Source organism: Podarcis raffonei, chromosome 6, assembly GCF_027172205.1.
Source record: "Podarcis raffonei isolate rPodRaf1 chromosome 6, rPodRaf1.pri, whole genome shotgun sequence".
Classification (NCBI taxonomy): domain Eukaryota; kingdom Metazoa; phylum Chordata; class Lepidosauria; order Squamata; family Lacertidae; genus Podarcis; species Podarcis raffonei.
The window spans coordinates 66438812-66451746 of record NC_070607.1 but is presented as its reverse complement, the minus strand read 5'-3'; the positions used below and the strand labels follow the sequence as shown (position 1 = coordinate 66451746).

Below are 12935 nucleotides of genomic sequence, written 5' to 3'. Positions count from 1 at the left end.
CCTTCCCACTCTAACAATACTATCATTGGGCAGCAAGGCTTAGGCCTGCCCATTTTCATGAAGTTGGGAGGGGGATATTGTTGCCCATGGCTTTGGTAGCGTTACTGTCATGAAAGTTGCAACCAGTCGGGAACGCTTAAATTTTTCTTTTCTTTTCACAGTGATTCACATTAGGCACCAGAAAACAGGTCCATCCCATTTCAGCCCTGAGACACAAAATGGAACCAGCATCTCCTATAAATGGTCTGATAAATTAAAACCGTCTGTGAGGAAGCCAAACTCTCTGAGAGACTGACCTTCTTCCATTTCACTGCTTGTCTGTCTTGCTCCTCCCAACCAAGTGCCATTAACTCGTGCGCCACTGAAACCCGAAAAGCAATGGAATATCTGGATGGTGTTGTACACATTTAGCAGCGGTCATGAATTTCAGCGCGTTTCTTTCATGTGACCAAACGCACTCTGCCAGAGTCAGTGTAAAAGGATCGGGGGAAACAACTGCCGCAAAGAGCGGTCCTCTCATCCTCCATCATCTCAGGATTAAATTTAACTGCGCTCTTGGTGAGGAGGTAAGCTTCTCCGCATCCTCCATTTTCTCTGACTCACAGACTTTGAGAGTAATAAACACAGTCCTTCGTTGTGTGCTCAAAACATCTCTGTGGCAAGAAATGGGTAGGAATCTTCCCAGGTTGTTCAAGTACCGCTGGCCTGAAGCAACGCATTCACTCAGGCTACTGATATTTCTTATACACCTACTAAATTGCTGCGGTTTGTAGAACAGTTTCCCCTACATGTTCCAAAGGCCTCAGAAGCCCTCTCCACTGTAACACAGAGCAGGGCTTTTAGTGTGGCTTCCCCTGTTCTGTGGAATAGCATTCCTGCCAAGATGCAACAGGCAACAACTATCTGCAACTTATGGAAACATCTGGAGTAATTTTTGTTCCAATAGGCTTTCCTAGCTGGATAAATATGTATTTACATTAAGTGTCTACTGCATTAGGGTTTTAGTCTTTTTTTAAAAAAGGTAATTGCTGTTTTTGTATTTTTAATGTTTTTTAATTATCTTACATGTAAATTGTCTAGTGATGGTTGTTTAGAAACTGATTATATTATTTTATTATATTATACTAATATTATATTATATTATTATATTATATTATATTATATTATATTAATGATGATGATACATCTCAAAGGGTCTTTGTCCCCTCTTAGTCTGAAGAATATAAAGTCAGGGTCAAAGTCTAATTTTTTTTCAGTCAACTGGCTCATAGGCATGTGCTTTGGCAAAAGTGTCAGATATGACCAAATTCCAGGCCTGATGGAGCTCTAGTGGGAAATGACAGCTTGGAACATTTCAGCATAAACTATTCAGAACGGAAAAAGGATCGTTAAAAACATTCACGAGGCCATCAATGGGACTTAAAAGGGTTTTGAAACCATAACCAGCTTTACAAAGTCTTCCGGCGAATTCTATACATTACATTTTTACTGCAGCAATACACACATCATTTGAATGAGCACAGGATTTATATTAGACATTTTTAGGGGCAGATGGGCATTTTCCTGAGAGTATATTTCCACTTAAAATTGATTCCCATGGCCACGCTCTGTTTCTCTTTAGGGGGTGGGAGTGGCAACTCACTATGACTTGCAATCGTTAGTGGTGTGAACAGATGCAGTTACGTCTGGGGGACAGCAAGACCCTCAGAGTTGACTTTGTGGATGAACTCAAAATTCTGATTGCATGTGCCATTGGTTTGGATGTAACTACCTTTGCTGCAAAAGTTTCTGAACTGTGAGTTTTGCTAAGAATCAACCCTAAGGGATTGAGAAATATAAATGCTTCAATTTTAGTGAAGGTCTTTGGCTGTACGGTTTGATGACTATTACTCAAGTTACTTTTAAAACACAGAAGTGTTGCCTCATGCATTGTTCCTTAAGATTCCTGGTTTTCTGTGCATGGCACTGTGTGGATTTCAGATAGACCAAGGGTGCAGAACTTGTGGACCTCCAAAAGTTGCTGGATTCCCATCAATTCCTGTGAGGATGATCAGTGGTCAGAGTTGCAACAAAACAATAACTGAAGGTCTATAGATTAATTATTATTCCCCACCTCTGAGACAGAAAACACCTAAAATAGATCTGTAGGTTGCATATCTTCCTATGAAACAGATTTATGTGATAGCCTACCAGCATCATACCAGTTCATGTACTTTAAGAGATGTCACTGAAAAATGCACATTTGTCTTTTACAAGTAGCATGAGTAGTGATTATCCAAGAAGGATTGTTACATCCTGCCCTTTGAGTCACACTTAACTTATATGCAGAATTCATCATGCGAAAGGCTGGGCTGGATGAATCCCTAGCCGGAATTAAGATTGCTGGAAGAAATATCAACAACCTCAGATATGCAGATGACACAACCTTGATGGCAGAAAGTGAGGAGGAATTAAAGAACCTTTTACTGAGGGTGAAACAGGAGAGCGCAAAATATGGTCTGAGGCTCAACATCAAAAAACGAAGCTCATGGCCACTGGTCCCATCACCTCCTGGCAAATAGAAGGGGAGGCAGTGAGAGATTTTACTTTCTTGGGCTCCATGATCACTGCAGATGGTGACAGCAGCCACGAAATTAAGAGACGCCTGCTTCTTGGGAGGAAAGCAATGACCAACCTAGACAGCATCTTAAAAAGTAGAGACATCACCTTGCCAACAAAGGTCCGTATAGTTAAAGCTATGGTTTTCCCAGTAGTGATGTATGGAAGTGAGAGCTGGACCATAAAGAAGGCTGATCGCCGAAGAATTGATGCTTTTGAATTATGGTGCTGGAGGAGACTCTTGAGAGTCCCATGGACTGCAAGAAGATCAAACCTCTCCATTCTGAAGGAAATCAGCCCTGAGTGCTCACTGGAAGGACAGATCGTGAAGCTGAGGCTCCAATACTTTGGCCACCTCATGAGAAGAGAAGACTCCCTGGAAAAGACCCTGATGTTGGGAAAGATGGAGGGCACAAGGAGAAGGGGATGACAGAGGACGAGATGGTTGGATAGTGTCTTCGAAGCTACAAACATGAGTCTGAACAAACTGCGGGAGGCAGTGGAAGACAGGAGTGCCTGGCGTGCTCTGGTCCATGGGGTCACAAAGAGTCGGACACAACTAAATGACTAAACAACAACAACAACATGGCCACCATATGATTACAGACATCCTGTAACACATTCCAATGCACACTTACTTGAAAGCGAGCCCCATTTTCTTCAGCATGCCCTATTCCCAAGCATGCATGCATAGGGCTATAGCCATAGTCAATTAATTACAGTGGTACCTCAGGTTAAGTACTTAATTCATTCCGGAGGTCCGTTCTTAACCTGAAACTGTTCTTAACCCGAAGCACCACTTTAGCTAATGGGGCCTCCCGCTGCTGCCGCGCCACCGGAGCACGATTTCTGTTCTCATCCTGAAGCAAAGTTCTTAACCTGAAGCATCTGTAACCTGAAGCGTATGTAACCCGAGGTACCACTGTATACTAGTTTTTAATTGAGCAATTACATCTGATTCCTTACACCTACATAGGTGTAACATATAACGGATCAAAAGTTTTTAGTTTATTAATATAAGCAATAAATTAACACGATGCTACAGTGCTTTTAGTTCTGGAGTTGGCGAGAAGGACGTAGCTCAGAGGTAGAGCTTCTGCTTTGCATGAAGAAGGTCCCAGGTTCAGTGCTGGATTTCTCAAGGAAAGCCTGGGAAGGGCCCCTGCCTGAAACCCAGGAGAATCACAGCCACTCAGTGTAAACAGCTCTGAGCCAAATAGACCAACGGTCTGACTCAGTGTTAGACAGCTTCCTATGTTCCCATGCTCCCTTTATTTTTTATACGGGGAGCTGTTTATATGAGGACAGCTAGCTTTTCTTCTGACAGGGCATGTTTTCAGTTTTCTTATGGGAATCATTTGGTTAAGAAAACCGTATGGTGCAGCCCTGTTGCACAGGTTTTACCACTGCCGAAATGTACATGTTAATCGACTCCTGGCAGCAACAGAAAGCCCTGGCCTAATTTGTGGCCACATTTTGACTGAAGTGAGAATACTTGGTAGGCTTCCCCACCCCAACCACTTCCAGTTTGGTGGTAAAGGAAGCTACCAATTAAAATATAACTCGCTAAAACATAAGCTTTTGAGATGAAATGTCCCCATAGGTCTGACCCCAAACCCATTGACCAAAATGAGCTGTGAATAACAAACTGGCATTCATACTGTACATTGTTTGCACAAAGAGAACAAGTTCACAGGTGGACGTCTGTCAAATGTAATAGCTTTAAATTAGGCCTTCATATTTAGAGGGTCCACGTTGGGTCTTCTAAATAACAGTTTGAATGCATTTGACACTGACTGTTCGCAGGCTTTCAGAAGCGCTTCTAAAAAAACAGGTGGCCAACTTGCAGCTTCTATGTCAGACATGGGCTGCATATCTGAAGAGTTCTAAAACTGTAGCATGCCTCTTGCACGGCGAGACCTTTCCTCCAGCAAGCAATGGCTGTCATTCTGATGTCTTTGCACACTTAAGTGGTATATGAGTGTGCCTGTGTGCCGGTCAGCGGGAGGTAAGGATTAAAATCTAACCTCACAAATGTAGAATGCGTCAACATGCAGCCTCCAAGCTATAAATTAGACCCTTCCTTCCCCCTGACGTACAGAATCTTTGCTATTCCCTCACTTAAAACTGATTTAAATGACTGTCCAGTGCTGTTTGTCAACTTGATGTCTGATTTAGATGAGGCATTGCTTGCTTTTAAATCTGACACTCACACTTCTTCCCTGACCGTCCTGCTCCTACAGCTTCCAGTCTCCCAGCACTCCTGTTCCGGAGAAAACAACAGAGGTAGAAGTGCTGTTTGGCCCTGCTACCTAGGCAGGAAGTCAGAAGGCCTGCTAGACGCATCATCCTATCTTCCTTTGCTAGAATGTGCCAAAATGCTTTTCTGTGCCTGAATATTAACAGGCGCAGAAAGTATGCTCTGCGCTACAGCTCCATATAGCCTTATATGGCTGGCGCGTCTCATCAGATGGTTTCTCGCTCCGGCTAAAATTAACAGCGGGTGTTCCAAAAGTTTCGTGTGTGGTGCTGTCTGGCACATAAGGGGTTAATCAAATAATCACATTGTTTTAAAAAATGTAAATATAGCAGAAAATATTCGGGTTTGAAGACTAATATTTTTCATATTCCCTGGAATCTGAGGGTAGTGGTGGTCTTATCAATACTATTGAGAAAGTTGTAAGCGTACTCTGTTTTTATGTGCTTCAGTTCAATGGAATTTAAAGGCACATAATTGCATGCAAGATTATCGCCATGTTCGCAGTCTGGTTCATTTATTTTATTTTTTTGGAGGAGAGAAATCTCCAATTTACAGCTTCTTGTCCTTAACTTGTTAGCCTTCTACACTTGAAATAATGGGTAGAAGTCAACTAAATGTTACTCAGAGTATGCCTGTTGGAATTAATAGACCTAAGTTACTCGTGTTCATTAATTTCAATGCGTCTACTCTGAGTAGGCCGAGTGTTGAATTCCACCCATATTTCAGAATTCTATATAAATAGAGAATATCTCCTAAAATTTATCTTGCGTTTTGGGTTAATGTTGGGTATGCTACGATGTCTGACCAAATGTTATTTTCAATTTAATTCAAGTAGCTGCATCAGCCAGTTTTATAGCCTCAGCTATGAAGAGCCAATATTTGATAAGGACAATTGCATATCAGAAGAATACAAGAATCCACGTCCTGGTTTGTACTTTCTCAGAGAAACTCCTCTTTAATCAGCAGTCCTGAGAGGGGAAGGAGGGAACCCTAAGTGAACCCATAGAACTGCCCCAAATGCTTCTAATACATTAAAAATTATACCAAGAAATCAGCCAGAAGGGAGCTCCCTCATCCCTCTCTGCACACCTCTGTTACCCCATAACACTTCATAACCATGTGGTGGTTTCGGTAGCTTTAAAGAGGCTATTTTGGAACTCATGCATTTCCCCTTTCTAGTCCTTCGAGAAGTATCACACTGGCTGCTTACCCAGCTGTCAAATGAAGAGTAATCGGCTAAAGGACGCCTCTGTGATGCAAGTACAATCTAACACGAGATGCTCCTGAGCTTCAGGAATTTGTGACTTACCTGTCCGTGAGGATACTCCCTGCCTTCTCTGCCCTTGTCACGGCTTCCTCTTTGCTGCTTCCCACAAGGGTCTATGTTGTAGTCAATACTCCTGCAACTGAACAGCTAACTTAGAATTAGGTCATCGAGAGCCCTCTGCTCCTCTCCCTCAGTCTGTCTCACTTTCCCCCTCTCGCTCTCTTAATCTCTCTCTTGCCCTCTCCCTTTCATAAGGTGAAAGCTTGTCAGAGAGCTGTTAGCCTGCAATAAATCCAAATGATTTTTTTTATTGGAAACTTATGGCATCTGCCTTGTAGCCACTATACTATTCCAGTACATGCCAGAGACGGCGCTGCACAAATTTGAGATTAACTCTAATTCTTTGGCATTTCATAAATCAATTCTGAAGTGTTAATTTTCTGCGGATCTGATTTCCTCTTCAAACTGAAACCTTCAAAGCTCCCCCCTTCTGGTAAAACCTTTAAATATTTCCATGAGGGGCACAACAATGTTTGTATACAGCGGCGAGACTTCCACATTTTCAGAAGTGGTGAGCACTCACAATTTTATCTGAACCAATAGCTAAGCACTTTCCATTTTTCCCATTTTTAAAACCTTAATTGTGGTTATTAATCTTAGAAGATTAGTTAGAACAATTAATGTTCTTATTACATACATTAGAGGGGGGACTTCTAAAAGCCAATTGTTGAAATCCAGTGTTAGTAGACCCACTGAAATCAAGAGAAAAGCAGCTTCTTGTGATTTGTATAATTCTATGCTTTGCCTTGATCCTTCAATACCAGTGTGGTGTAGTGGTTAGAGTGTCAGAATAGGACCTGGGAGACCAGGGTTCATATCCCATTCAGACATGAAGTTCACTGGGTGACCTTGGGCCAGTCACTGCCTCTCAGCCTAACTCACCTCACAGGGTTGTTGTGAGGTTTGAATGAGGATGGGGAGAGCCATACATGCCATCTTAAATTCCTGGAAGGATAAGGTGGAATATAAATACAAGAAACAATAACATAGAACTCTCTTATGGCTTTCCTGGTCACTTGAATAAAGTGACTGGATTTGCATATGCAAAAGACAACACTCATCCCTCCACTGACATGAATGAAGCAGCCTGTATTTGCAGTAGATCTCTCTGTATGTACATTTCAACACTGAAGTGCCAAAGTTTATTTTTAGTCTTTCAGATATCATCTGCCCTGGATCTTTAGGATAAGGATGTGATATAAACGGAAAATAAAATATGTTTGCTCTAAGATGTCCTCTATAAATGTTATAGTGAATGTAAACAAAGCAACATTGTATTTTAGTGTTTTGTTGGAAGCCGCCCAGAGTGGCTGGGGAAACCCAGCCAGATGGGCGGGGTATAAATAAATAATAATAATAATTATTATTATTATTATTATTATTATTATTATTATTATTATTATATTATTATTATTATTATTATTATTATTATTATTATTATTATTATTATAACAACAAAAAGCCCCTGCTGATTGCCAGCATTAACACACGAATGTTGACAATCCCAAAAAACTTTGCGAACACCTTAAAATAGATTAACTGTCTCCCTGCTTTCCAAAACATAAACAAGTAAGTGCAGGTAATCACATGCAGGTGACTGTTGGCATTATTCACCACATCTCTGAGTTTTCAGGCGTTCATAAAACTTTGCTGAGATTGTTATATGTGAAACGCTGCTACAAAATTTCAATCCCTTGTAACAAATCACTAGGGAAAGGACAATACACAGCAAAGCAGGCATACATGTACTTCATACTGATTCATAGCAGCCAGGTTGTTATAGAATACACATACAACTTTTATGAACATTTAGCTAACTACCTTAGAATTTCTGTTATCCAAACATCTGCCATTACTCCCCATTACCCCATATAAACACTACTTACTGCTTTTCTTTCTTTAAGCATTAGCAACGGTGTAAATGAAGGCAAATAAAATTGCCTACTCCACTATCCCAACTCCAGGCTAGTTTGGGGTTGCCATATTTCAAAAAGTGAAAATCTGGACACAAAAGTTGTTGAGCTCTTTTTAAGGAAATTCACCAAAAAAGCAACACTTCCAACATGGGCTTCCCCAGATATTTTTTACTGATTTTTGGAAATTCCGCTCAGATGCCATTTCTGATGGACAAATCCCAGATATGTCCAGGGAATCCCAGACGTTGGCAGCCCTTGGCTAGTTCCATAGCCTTTCTTCGGGGCCACAATCAGCACCTGGGAACCCGGCAGCAGCTGGGGTCCAAGTGCCTTGGCAGGAGCCATCAATGCTGAGGCATACTCTGCCCACTACTCCCACATTAGCACTGCCAAACAAAACTTCCCCCCTCTCCTCTAGGGGCTTACCTAGTGGTGGGTTTCCCGTGAGACTAAAACACCCCCTGAGCTGCACTTGGCTGTTTCCCAAATAGCAATGCCACAAATTACTCAGTGTATCTGCTGCTTGGCTTTCATCACTGGGCAAGGAGTGGGGAAGACCCACTCATCCTTGGTTTGGGTCCTGTCTTTCTTCTCTTTGAAATGCGTCGCTAGCAGTAATGGTTGAAGAGGATACCAAAACCCTTAATTGTGTGAAGTTGAAAGTCCACTATTTAGATGGGTAATTTGGTTCTTTGGCTTAGAACACCAAATTTCTCCATGTGGCACAATTTACATTGGTGTGCCCATAGCCTCTACCATGTTAGAAGCATACCAAGCAACTGGAATCTGATGGCATCTTATCATGTTTCTATATCATAAATCTACAAACCTCTCCAAAAATCAGAATGTTCAAAGCAAACAAGTGTGAATGATCTAACTGTTGACTAAAAATGGTACAGTGGTTCATTTTGGGCTCCATTGGAGAGGCTACACCAGTGTGGTGTAGTGGTTAAGAGCAGTAGACTCGTAATCTGGTGAACCGGGTTCGCTTCCCCGCTCCTCCACATGCAGCTGCTGGGTGACCTTGGGCTAGTCACACTTCTCTGAAGTCTCTCAGCCTCACTCACCTCACAGAGTGTTTGTTGTGGGGGAGGAAGGGAAAGGAGAATGTTAGCCGCCTTGAGACTCCTTCGGGTAGTGATAAAGGGGGATATCAAATCCAAACTCTTCTACACTGCTTCTGCACAGCGGTTTAACATCACATCTTCAATCTAACCAATACAAGCCTTATTGCCCAACTAACTTGAAATTGTCCCTCTCTGGGTTGTGCATCTTAATGGGCTGATGACTCCACAGTAACAGTCCTATAGTGCACGTGATGCTTGACATCACACGTGTTTTGAAGGACTAATTGTACACGGCTATTTCTGTTTGTTCTGGATTTGGGGGAAAAGTGGCACTACCAGTTCCAAAAGGAAACATGACAACATCTGGAAATAGTAACATGCTTCATAAAAGCAATTTGAAACCATATCCTTTACTTTTCCTGTGCCGTTTTGCCTTATTGGTATAGTACAAAGCAAATTTGTCTCAATCCAGAGTTGGCATCTCTCAGAATGGCAACAGAGCATTTCTTTGCACAGAAATTAATTTTGCCAGAAATGTTTCCAAAGAGAATGTTATTGACCGGAAAGTAGGTGTTCACCATCGAATACCATTTCCCACAAGAAAGAACTTGTGTGATCTTTAAATGCAAAACCTGCTAGCACTTAAGTTTAATTTTGTCACCTTCTGTGATCAGCTATAAATAGTAGAGCCAGAGCTGTCTGAGATAACTCTTGCTTGCACCAGCATCCTCTTGGCTGCTGACCTGGCCAAGACACTCGCAATTCTCACACAACCAAATCCAGACCTTGTGCAAGCTCTCCTAGGGTGTGTCTAGGCCAACAGCATTTCACACAATCTGGTGTGCGAAATTGCATGACGGGGGCAATGCAGGTCTCACCACATAGTCAGGTCTGCCCCCATTTAGCACTCCACATTTAGAGATACAAACCTATTCTATAGAGTTGTTTTCTACTGTCCCTCCTCTTAGCCTTGCCTTGTTCTTCTTTCTTTCTTAGAATCTCTTTCTATGTTTATATTTCAAAAGTGAATTCAGTATTTATTCAGGCGTGGGGGAAATTATGTGCTAGCCTGCAATATCTAGGAAAAGGAACCACACAGAGATTTGATTCTGGGTTAGGGCGGGTCAACACTGAAATGAAATGTCAACAGGGTGCTGCAATAAGAGTACACGGAAAAGCGACTTGGCAGGTCAGTCACTCAATCCCTCCTTCCTCATCCACTTCTCAGAGATTCTGTTCTGAGGCCTGTAGTTCCTTCAGCTGATCTGCCCTGACTGTCTCAGCTTCTCTGCATTCTACTGCCAGTGGGACTGTGGCAGAAGCAGCACTATGTAGAAATGGCATTTTGCCTGAGGTACAGAGCAGTATAAATCCCTGCTAAACTGTAGCACTTCCTCAAAGTGTGTGTGTGTGTGTGTGTGTGTGTGTGTATAGATACAGATACAGATACAGATACAGATACAGATACAGATACAGATACAGATACAGATATAGATATAAATGATTTACATACTGCCCTTCTTTAAATATCTCAGGGCTGTTCACCAGCCCATACTTTCTGGTTGCAAACCCAAGTCCCACCTTTCAGACTGAAAATATGGCTAACTTCACTTCCAACTTATAATTCTATTTGTCTGTTAAAATATTGATGTCCCACATTTTTGAACCAAAAGGTTTGCAGTATTTTTTATTTTATTTTTAAAGCAGAACCCTATATGCATATACTGTATTAGCAGCCTTGACCGCATTGCTCAGGAATTCTAAGAAACAAATGGATCAGTGCAATTTTGAAAGCAGTGGTTAATCAATGCAGTCCTGAAAGTTACAATCCACCATCTTGATTCAAAAGACTGTCCAGGTTTACCCAAACGTACATGAAAATCTGCTGCTTGATCTCAGGCACCATCGTGAATGGGGGGGGGAGGTTAAAAATCAATATAATTTTGATGCAGTCTGCTGTCTTGAATCATTTTTATTCACACATAGATGAAAAAACTGCTTCTTGATCTCAGGAACCAGGGAGAATGAGGTAGGTGAGGACTCTAAGCCCGGGTGGAGCCTTGTGGGCTGTTATTTCATCAACCCATACCAGTCCAACCCCTAGCCGCAACACTGCCTCCTGTGTACCCGGAATCTTGTTCCACTCAGCTCCCACAGGTAAGCCTCCTCCTCTAAAGGAAACATCAGCTACCAAGGCCAATTCCAAGCTGGTCCTCTCTCCTCCTCTGCCATCTAGGACATGGGAGACACCACTGCTGGCATGAACAGACAACAGACACACAAGAAGGAGTTCCTGTTTGCTTCCTCAGACCAAATATGCACCCCGCTGGCTGTGCTAAAGCTGCTCCATTCTGTTATAATAATAATAATTTATTTTTTATACCCCGCCCATCTGGCTGGGTTTCCCCGGCCACTCTGGGCGGCTTCCAACCAAATATTAAAAACAATACAGCATCAGACATTAAAAATTTCCCTAATAATAATAATTTACATAACAGGGTTCCAGGAGCGTATGAACTGTTAGATCAATGTCTCAGCTTGTGTAGCGATGCCTTGCCCCTGTTGTGCCTTTGACTCTTGCTTTGCTTATGTACTGTGCTGATTAGAGCATTAATGTTTTTGGTAGAAATCGTAATCTGAGTTCAGGCTCCTCACGCAGTGTGAAACAGGGCAACAACTGAGCTAAGGTCCTTTCAGTACTAAATAGAGAGGCAGTATGGTGTAGTGGAAACAAGAGTGTTGGACACGGACCAGAGAAACTTGTGCTTGAATCCTTGCATGGCCAGGAACCTCACTGGGTGATCCTGGCCAAGACAAAGACATTCTTCCTTCCCTTCTCAGCCTACACTACTTCACACGATTCTCATGATGTGAAAACAGGATAATTGCCATGAATGCTATCTTGCATCCTTGAAGGAAGGGTGGAATATAAATGTGACTACTAATTATTATTGTTGTGACTAAACACCATCATTATCTTAATCTGATTTCAATGTTAATATGCTTTTTATTCCTATTTTGGCTATTTGGTACTGTTATTATGCAGCCAATTTTTATTTATTATAGTATGCTATATATATAAATTGGCTTATTATTTTGATGAACTCCCTAGCATCAATCTGGAATGGAGAGTAGAAAGGAGAGTTTATTTGGATATGGGATAACAAATCAACAAGGGATCTCCATCTCTAAGGCTGCATTCACAGGCCAGTTCATTCTGTTTTCCTGACGTTCCCCTGTTACTTTCCACATTGTACCTGAGCTTTCACATGATGTAAAAGCCACTTCCAGAAAACCAGGAAAATCTAGAGCAAGTTCAGCACTTGTTTCTGTGATATTTGCTATTTTAAGAAATTCGCTTGCTGTCCTGGAAATCCAGAAAATCGTGGGAGTTTTGTGTAGGGCTGTGCATTGGATCCTTTCGGAAAGTTGCTTGTGGAGCATCACACCCCCCAGGATTGCCCCTCCCCTCAACAGCTGTTGAGGGGAGGCAGCAACCCCAATTTCTAACATCCCTTTCACACTGTAGTACCTTCTGCTGTGAATAAGAGTGAGTGCAACCCGGCAGTATATAGGTACTGAAGTGTGAAAGGAATGTCAGAAATGGCTAAAACTAACACAGTGAATACAATTTCTGAGTGTAACCTAAGTCCACCGAGGCTTGTGTAGTCACATAGTTGTAAACTATTTTGAACACTGAGGTCACTGAGGCGGAAAACAATATTTCGCCATAGTAGAAGATGGTGCCATCATTCAATGCTAATACA

General features: G+C 41.9%; 1 protein-coding gene across 50 annotated transcripts in view; it reads right to left on the bottom strand.

The window, feature by feature from the left end:
• IGFN1 (immunoglobulin like and fibronectin type III domain containing 1) overlaps window positions 1–6439 on the bottom strand; it is a 44260-nt gene extending 37821 nt beyond the window's left edge. For 26 of the 50 annotated variants that reach the window (XM_053393604.1, XM_053393615.1, XM_053393611.1 and 23 more), the window contains exon 1: window positions 6168–6433. The gene's annotated coding sequence lies outside the window, so the exon portion shown is untranslated. Of the gene's footprint in view, window positions 1–6167 lie in introns of all 50 variants that reach the window. The other 24 variants (XM_053393632.1, XM_053393636.1, XM_053393648.1 and 21 more) reach the window with 5 other exon arrangements.
• Window positions 6440–12935: the final 6496 nt, after the last annotated feature.